The sequence below is a fragment of the Pristiophorus japonicus genome, chromosome 21 (assembly GCF_044704955.1).
Source record: "Pristiophorus japonicus isolate sPriJap1 chromosome 21, sPriJap1.hap1, whole genome shotgun sequence".
Taxonomy (NCBI): domain Eukaryota; kingdom Metazoa; phylum Chordata; class Chondrichthyes; family Pristiophoridae; genus Pristiophorus; species Pristiophorus japonicus.
Window position 1 is genome coordinate 20,558,437 of NC_091997.1, and position 8,064 is coordinate 20,566,500.

The 8,064-nt window shown below is 48.3% G+C and overlaps 1 pseudogene; it reads left to right on the top strand.

Moving 5' to 3' along the window:
- The first annotated feature begins 7,612 nt into the window (after nt 1–7,612).
- On the top strand, nt 7,613–7,850 carry LOC139234244 (U2 spliceosomal RNA; annotated as a pseudogene).
- Nucleotides 7,851–8,064: the final 214 nt, after the last annotated feature.

Here is an 8,064-nt window from a genome sequence, read left to right on the forward strand (position 1 = left end):
TGCACATTGACAAATTGGCACTGAAAGATGCCATTGTTTTTAAACCGAAGATTTTGGAGGAAATCAAGAACACTCTAAAAAATCAATAATAAAGTGCAACTTTTTTTACCTGTCAATATAGCAAATGTAAACATGTTGGATTTCAGAAGTTTTCTCATTTTGTTACTCACTCACCATCATTGAACATCTTGAAATAGGGCTGGAGGATCGTCGCTTTGGCCGGCAGAATCAGCCCCGTGCCCAGACACAGGGGCTCGGGGCTCAACTAGAAATCAAGCCATGGGAAGGGGGGAGGAGAGGGAGCGAGAGCGAGGTGCCGATCGGAAGGCTTTGAGCCCGGGAAGCAAGGTGCCAATTGGAAGCCTTCTGCACTGAGGCCAGGGAGTGAGGTGTCAATTGGAGGCTTCTGAAGACTGCAATGAATTGTGGGGTGGGGGGGGGGGGGGGGGTGGAGAAGTCACAAGACTACAATTAGTTAAGGGAGGGGGGTAAGAGAGAAGTCGCAAAACCTTGAGTGTGGTCCATCCATACAGACCTTGGGGAGAGAGAGAACTGCGAACCTGTCCTGCTTTCCAACAATTTAGAGCTTCTTTCAAAGGTTAAATTTAAGTATAGGGGCAATACTGACAATGCCATACCTTGTGCGAGCCTTCTGCATCATGGTGCTACAAAGGAGACAATTGATTCAACGTCACCGTATCAGGAACATAAGAGCCCGTAGGGTACTGGGCAGGAGGCCTTACCCACCTTGGGTATATCGAGACAGGCGTTCATACTGCCACCTGAGTGATGCAGACTGTGTCAGAAGGCTGCGTTTCCACAAAGAAGCTGTAACTGAGATCTGTAAGTTGGTCAAAGCAGACCTGCACCTTAGAAGCATCAGGAGGACTGCTTTGTTAGTTGAAATGAAAGCTACAGCTGCACTTTCATTCTATGCCTCCAAATCGTTTCAAGCTACAACTGGGGATGTGTGTACCATCGCTCAACATGCAACACATGTCTGCATTCACCAGGTGATGGCTGCATTGTGTGCGTGGAGGAATGACTTCATAAAGTTCCCCATGACGCCCAAGCAATCCATGACAGGGCTGTGGGCTTCTCCAGGATTGCTGGTTTCCCAAAGGTACAGGGCTACATTGAGTGTACCCACATCGCCTTGCGAGCACCTTTGGAGGATTCCGAGACAGGAACAGAAAAGGCTTCCACTCCATTAATGAACAGCTCGTGGGTGATGACATGCATCACATCATGTCAGTCGATGCAAGATACCCTGGCAGCACCCATGATGCGTTCATCCTAAGTGACAGCGTTATATCTGCCATGTTTCTGCAGCAGCAGCCAGAAGGGCAGAGCTGGCTGTTGGAAAACAAAGGGTACAGCTTCGCCACCTGGCTCATGACGCCCCGACGTGTAACCCGGACGGAAGCTGACCATCAATACAACATGTCGCACATTGCGACGCGCAGCATCATAGAGAGGACCATTGGCATATTGAAACAGCGTTTCTGATGCCTGGACCATTCCGGAGGCTACTTGCAATACTCTCCTGAGATTGTCGGTCAGTTCACTGTTGTGTGCTGCATGCTGCATAACTTAGCCATCATGAGGCAGCAGCACCTGGTAGTGGAAGACCCACCTGGGGTGAGAGTGGCTGATAATGATGTGGAAGATGCAGGTGACGAGCAGGAGGAGGACAACGAGGATGAGGAAGTGAGGAAGCCATTCAAGTGCCTGAGGGCGGAGCACGACGGCAGAGGAGGGCGTGCCCCTTTAACAATTGCTCGAGCCTTGTGCCAGCAGCTCATCCGTGAATGCTTTACTGTTGCCTGAGGGCTCAGCGACAACTATTCCACATGGACATGTTTATTGTTTGGAGCTGTTCCGTAATGTTATGTTGTGTTAATAGATCATGATTCAGTTTTAATGTAAAATATATTTTATTCAAAAGTTTAACAGATTTTTTGTACTTAACTTTAATAAAATTACTCTTGTATCAAACTTTACTTTAAGATCACTCACAAACTTTTAAACTTGTAGATTTACATAACTTACAAAAAAACTTTTAACTTGAAAACAGTTACAACAGTAACAACAATAATAATAACAACAACAACAACAGCAAAGAAAGGCTGCACCCATCTCTCCTCCACCTTATTCTAAGACCGCCTGCTGCGCTTGGTCTTGGTGACTCCATCATCCCTGTCCGCACGTGGTGGCACAGTGTTTCTGGTCTTGGTACCAAGCTTGTTATTTCTAAGTTCTCGGGTACTGCGCATCTGTTGTGGGGGGGGGGGGGGGGGGGAAGCGTCGGCAGCAGGCAGCAAGTTGGAGGGCCCGGCTTTGGGCTCTTCAGAGGCTGTGTGGGGATTGGAGTAGGAGTGACAGTTGATTCTGTCAATGAGCGTGGGGTCTGGGTGTGTTCCCCTATTGCAGCAGCTAACTCCAACGTGCCGTCCCTCATGCACCCTGACAGTGTCTCAACTACCTGCAACATTCCCTCCCTCGTGGTCAGTGACAGTGTTTGCACTATCTCTGACATTCCCTCCCTGATGGTCACTGACAGCGCATTAGCTACCTCTGACATTCCCTCCCTCATGGCCACTATTCCCTCACTGATGGTACCGAACATCGTTCGCATTTCTCGTGTCATTGCTGTTACTTCTCCTGACAGTCCTGCTACCTCATCATTCACCCCACTGATGGTCATCCAGGAGTGATCGGGTAAGGTCAATGCTCTCCGCACTCAATGACATCATCTGAACCACATCTGTTAGATCCTGTACCTCAGGAGGGCACGGTCGAGCTCTCCTTCCCTTCCTCCCCATGGGTGTGCCTTGCTGCACCCCACCACTGGGACCCGTAACCTCGGAGGGTGGGAAACCATGGAATGTCCCACCAGCACTCAAACCACAAGTCATGGAAGAGGCTATCGCCGCAATGTGCGGCACCTCCTCCAATGTCAGTAAAGCAGTGGGAGCTTCATCAAGCTCCATCCCCTCCCCCTCACCCCCATGTTCTTGGTTTGAATCTTCTTCTGCATCGTCGGGGTTGGCCTCAAGTTCTGCAAATGGTTAGCAGCTGAGGAGGGGGCAGGGTGGGTGGCAGGAGTAAGCTCACACATCGCAGGGCCAGACAGCAGGCTGACTTGAAGGAACATGATGAATTTGCAGGACTTCTCCCTCGAGTGTGGGGCAGCTTGTGCAGTGGTGGTTGCTTTTCTCCAGGCAGGACCCATCAAAGCAGCGACCCTGTCTTCCAAGGGTGTCAGTGGGTGCAGATTTGCCGGGCCTCCTCCTGTTCGAGTTCTTTCCCTTTTATTATGTACCACCTTCCTCTGCAAAGATGAAAATCTAACTTTTTAAAGAGGGTGTCTTTCTGTTGGGTGGGACATACAGATGGTCACATTTACAATTGCAATTCCATTGAATAAATGAAAATATTACTTACACTAACTACTTGACCAAGATCCTGTCACTTCTTTTTACACAAGCCTCCAGATCTCGTGGTGATCACCATTGTGCAGTAATCTTCTGCAAGTTAGTTCCAGTGTTTCTTCAATTTTTGGGTGGAACTTTTATGTGACCTCTGCTGGTGTCCAGCTCCTGCCATCTGGTCTCAACCACAGTAACTAGTGCCTCCACTTCTTCCTGTAAGCAATTCTTGGTCCTTGCACTGCGTTGCATCTTGTATTGCTGCAGATCCGATTTTTCCAATGCTCTCATTCAGCACTCCTTCTCACACAACTGGCTCTTTAAAAATGGCCAATTGCCAACTCGGAGCTATACCAAGCGTGCGCGTCCATTGCAATGTTGTCAGAAACTTCACTTTTTTTTCCCGCGCATGCGCAGAAGGTATGGCATCATTTTTCGACGCAAACAGCAGGCTCCACCCCCCTGAGGCGACTGGACACGCTGCGCGCCGCCAAATTTGAATTATACATCGGGGAAACTTTGGCAAATTATTTCCGACTCATTTCTGGCCTAGAAAAACGGGCGTAACTCTGGCAATACGCCAGAAAACAGGCTTGGGCAAAATTGAGTCCATTGTCTCTTTCTTTCCCTCTTTCCTTTGATAGTATTTTTACACTATTTATTTCAGTGAAGCATTCTGCTTCTATTTTAACAGCATTATTAATCCTGTTCTCTTATTCTCAAAGTGTTGATGATATTCGTCAGTTGTGAAAGCTTAATTATGATTATTGCAAGAGATATTAACTTCCTTGCCGCCTTTAAGATGCAACAGAAAACAACATATTACAAGAACGGCCGAAAGTATTGGGTAACAACATTAATGTTAAAAGATGGCAACAGAAAATCTGTGGAATTAAAGAACGCAGTGAACTGGCAACTAAAATAACAACAATGCACAATGGTGCACATCGAAACCCCGTTGCCACAGTGTTATGCACTGAAACAAATAGAAGAAGTGGAATTTAACCCTTTGATGTTAACATGAAAATCAGAAGAGAATAATGTCTCAGTGTATGCAAATTACAAGGATATCATTTTCAAAAAATCCTAAGAGGGTCCTCTCATATATATAATGTTAACCTGCAGTTTTATGACTCATTTGGATCAGTAGTGGAGCTGATACTGTTTCGGTGATGCAGTGGGCAGGGAATAGCATCACATTAGGATTGTACAGCACATGGTCCAAGGTGGCCTGGTATTGTAGCCCAAAGAGGATAGGGCGTACATTTCCAAGCACTATCTTGATTCACCTCATTGAACATCTCAATTACAATGAAAAGAAGGGTAAGGCTGCATGAAATTTACACTCTGACAAATATGACATTAATCTTAGTTCACTCCTGCATTAATATCACAAATCTCATTTCAAAGGAACATTGAGCCCATAGAAACATAGAAAATAGGTGCAGGAGTAGGTCATTCGGCCCTTCGAGCCTGCACCACCATTCAATAAGATCATGGCTGATCCCGGCTATGGCCCGCCCATTTCTCGGCAGCCCCCGGGCGGGAGGTCCGTTTTTGCCGCCCGCTGTTGCCGGGTCCCGTCGGGAGCCATTTTCGGCTCCGTTGTGTGGGGCAGCAGCTGGAGCGGCAGTTGGCGGCGGGGAGCGGGACTCAGTGGCCGCGTCACTACTGTGCGCCAGTTGGAGGCCTCTCCACTCGGGGATCTTCAGAGGGCCTTCATTGCGCATGCGCGAGATTTCGGGTTTTGTTTTTTTTGTAGTTTGCTTGATCCGATGTGTCGACCTTTTGTGGTCCTTGGAGGCTGATTGAGGAACTGTGCATGCACATAAAAGTGCACTTTATTTCACCGGTGAATGTGAGAGTTAATTAAACGAATCTGGATTAAAAAGCTGGTATCAGTAATCGGATTGTCGTAAGAACCCTTCTGGTTCACTAATGTCCTTTTGGGAAGGAAAGTTGTCACCCTTACCCGGTCTGGCCTACATGTGACCCACAGCAATGTCGTTAACTTTTAACTGCCCTCTGAAGTAGCTTAGCAAGCAACTCAGTTGCAACAAACCGTGACGAGAAACAATAAGGAGAATAAAACCGGACAGACTACCCAGCATCGACCCTGACACCGGCTTAAGACACGACAACAGCACACCTAGCCCAGTTGACCCTGCAAAGTTCTCCTCACTAACATCTGGGGAATTGTGCCAAAATTGGGAGAGCTATCCCACGGACTAGTCTGACTAATCTGTGGGACAGCCTGGCATAGTCATACTCACAGAATCATACCTTCAGCCAATGTCCTAGACTCCTCCATCACCATCCCTGGTGTTCAGTCAGGATGGAGTGCCCCTGGGAGTCCTCAACATTGACTCATAATGTCTCATGGCTTCAGGTCAAGCATGGGCAAGGAAACCTCCTGCTGATTACCACCTACTGCCCTCCCTCAACTGATGAATCAGTACTCCTCCATGTTGAAAACCACATGGACGACGAACTGAGCTTAGCAAGGGCACAGAATGTACTCTGTATGGGGGACTTCAATGTCCATCACCAAGATTGGCTCGGTAGCACCACTACTGACTGAGCTGGCCGCGCTCTGAAGGACATAGCTGCCAGACTGGGCTGCAGCAGGTGGTGAGAGAACCAACATGAGGGAAAAACCTAATTGACCTTGTCCTCACCAATCTACCTGTCGCAGATGCATCTGTCCATGACAGCATTAGTAGCAGTGACTACCAGTCATTGTGGAGAAGAAGTCCCGTCTTCAATCAATCAATGGATCAGATCAAAGGTCTGCTGTCCTGCCACATCCAGTTATGAATGTGGTGGACAATTAAACAACTAATGGGAAGAAGAGGCTCTATGAATATCCCCATCCTCAATGATGGTGGAGCCCAATACGCAAGTGCAAAAACCTTGAGGTGTTTGCAACCAACTTTAGCCAGAGCTGCCAAATGTGAGATCCATATCACCCTCCTCCTGAGGTCCCCACCATCACAGAAGCCAGTCTTCAGCCAATTCAATTCACTCTATGTGATATCAAGAAATGGCTGAGCGCACTGGATACAGCGGATACAGCAAGGCTATGAGCCTTGACAACATCCCGGCTGAAGACTTGGGCTCCAGAATTAGTCGCACCTCTAGCCAAGCTGTTCCACTACAGATCATCATCATCAAAGGCAGTCCCTCGAAATCGAGGAAGACTTGCTTCCACTAAAAGTGTTCGCAGGTGGCTGTACAGTCCAATGCAGGAATTACAGTCTCTGTCACAGACAGCGGTTGAAGGATAGGGTGGGTGGGGAGTCTGGTTTGCCGCACGCTCCTTCCGCTGTCTGCGTTTGATTTCTGCATGCTCTCGGCGATGAGACTCGAGGTGCTCGGCGCCCTCCCAGATGCTCTTGGGCCAGGGATTCCCAAGTGACGGTAGGGATGTTGCATTTTATCAAGGAGACTTTGAGGGTGCTCTTGAAACGGTTCCTTTGCCCGCCTTCCAAGTAGAGCGATTGCTTCGGGAATCTCATGTCGGGCATGCAAACAATGTGGCCCACCCAACGGAGCTGGTTGAGCGTGGTCAGTGCTTCGATGCTGGGAATATTGGCCTGAGCGAGAACACGGACATTGGCGTGTCTATCCTCCCAGTGGATTTTGCAGAATCTTGTGGTACTTCTCCAGCGCTTTGAGATGTCTGCTGTATGGCCCATGTCTCTGAGCCATATAGGAGCAGGGGTATCACAACTGCCCTGTAGACCATAAGCTTGGTGCCAGATTTGAGGTCCTGGTCTTCAAACAGTCTCTTCCTCAGGTGACCGAAGGCTGTGCTGGCACACTGGAGGCGGTATCCAGTACAGATACAACATTGGTATCTACCTGACAATGTGGAAAACTGTCCAGGTATGTTCTGTCCACAAAAAGTAGGACAAATCCAATCCGGCCAATACCGTCCCATCAGTCTACTCTGAATCATCAGCAAAGTGATGGAAGGTGTTGTCGACAGCGCTATCAAGAGGCACTTATTCACCAATAATCTGCTTGGTGATGCTCAGTTTGGGTTCTGCCAGGACCACTCTGCTCCAGGTTTCATTACAGCCTTGATCCAAAGATGGTTAAAGGAGCTGAATTCCAGAGGTGAGATGAGAGTGACTGCCCTTGACAACAAGGCAGCATTTGACTGAGTGTGGCATCAAGGCGCTTCTCAGCCTTTTGGCTAAGATCATGCGTAACTGACCTGACAGGGGAGTAACCATGACCCCAACGTGGTTCTCCCTGGATCAGGAAGGTGATTCTCCTATGCTTTTTGGAAATAGGAGGTGGGTGGGGTGGCTTGACCCATCCATCTCCATGGAGGTGTGTGGGGGGCCTGACCCATCCACCTCCATGGCACGAACCTGGTATTGCAGTACTTCCAGGAACGGTGCAGTGGCTCTAGGCCTTTTGGCTAAGAGCATTGGCGCAGAGTGATCCTTGATGTGTGCAAGGTGACCTCTGGCATTTGTAATCTGACAAAGAATTGGAAAGATTGGCAACGAATAAAAAATTAAAAAAAATCAAGGAGCCCGAGTAAAATTGAAGTCAATGGGAATCAAAGGGAAAACTCTCCACTGCCTGGAGTCATACCCAGCACAAAGGAAGATATTGT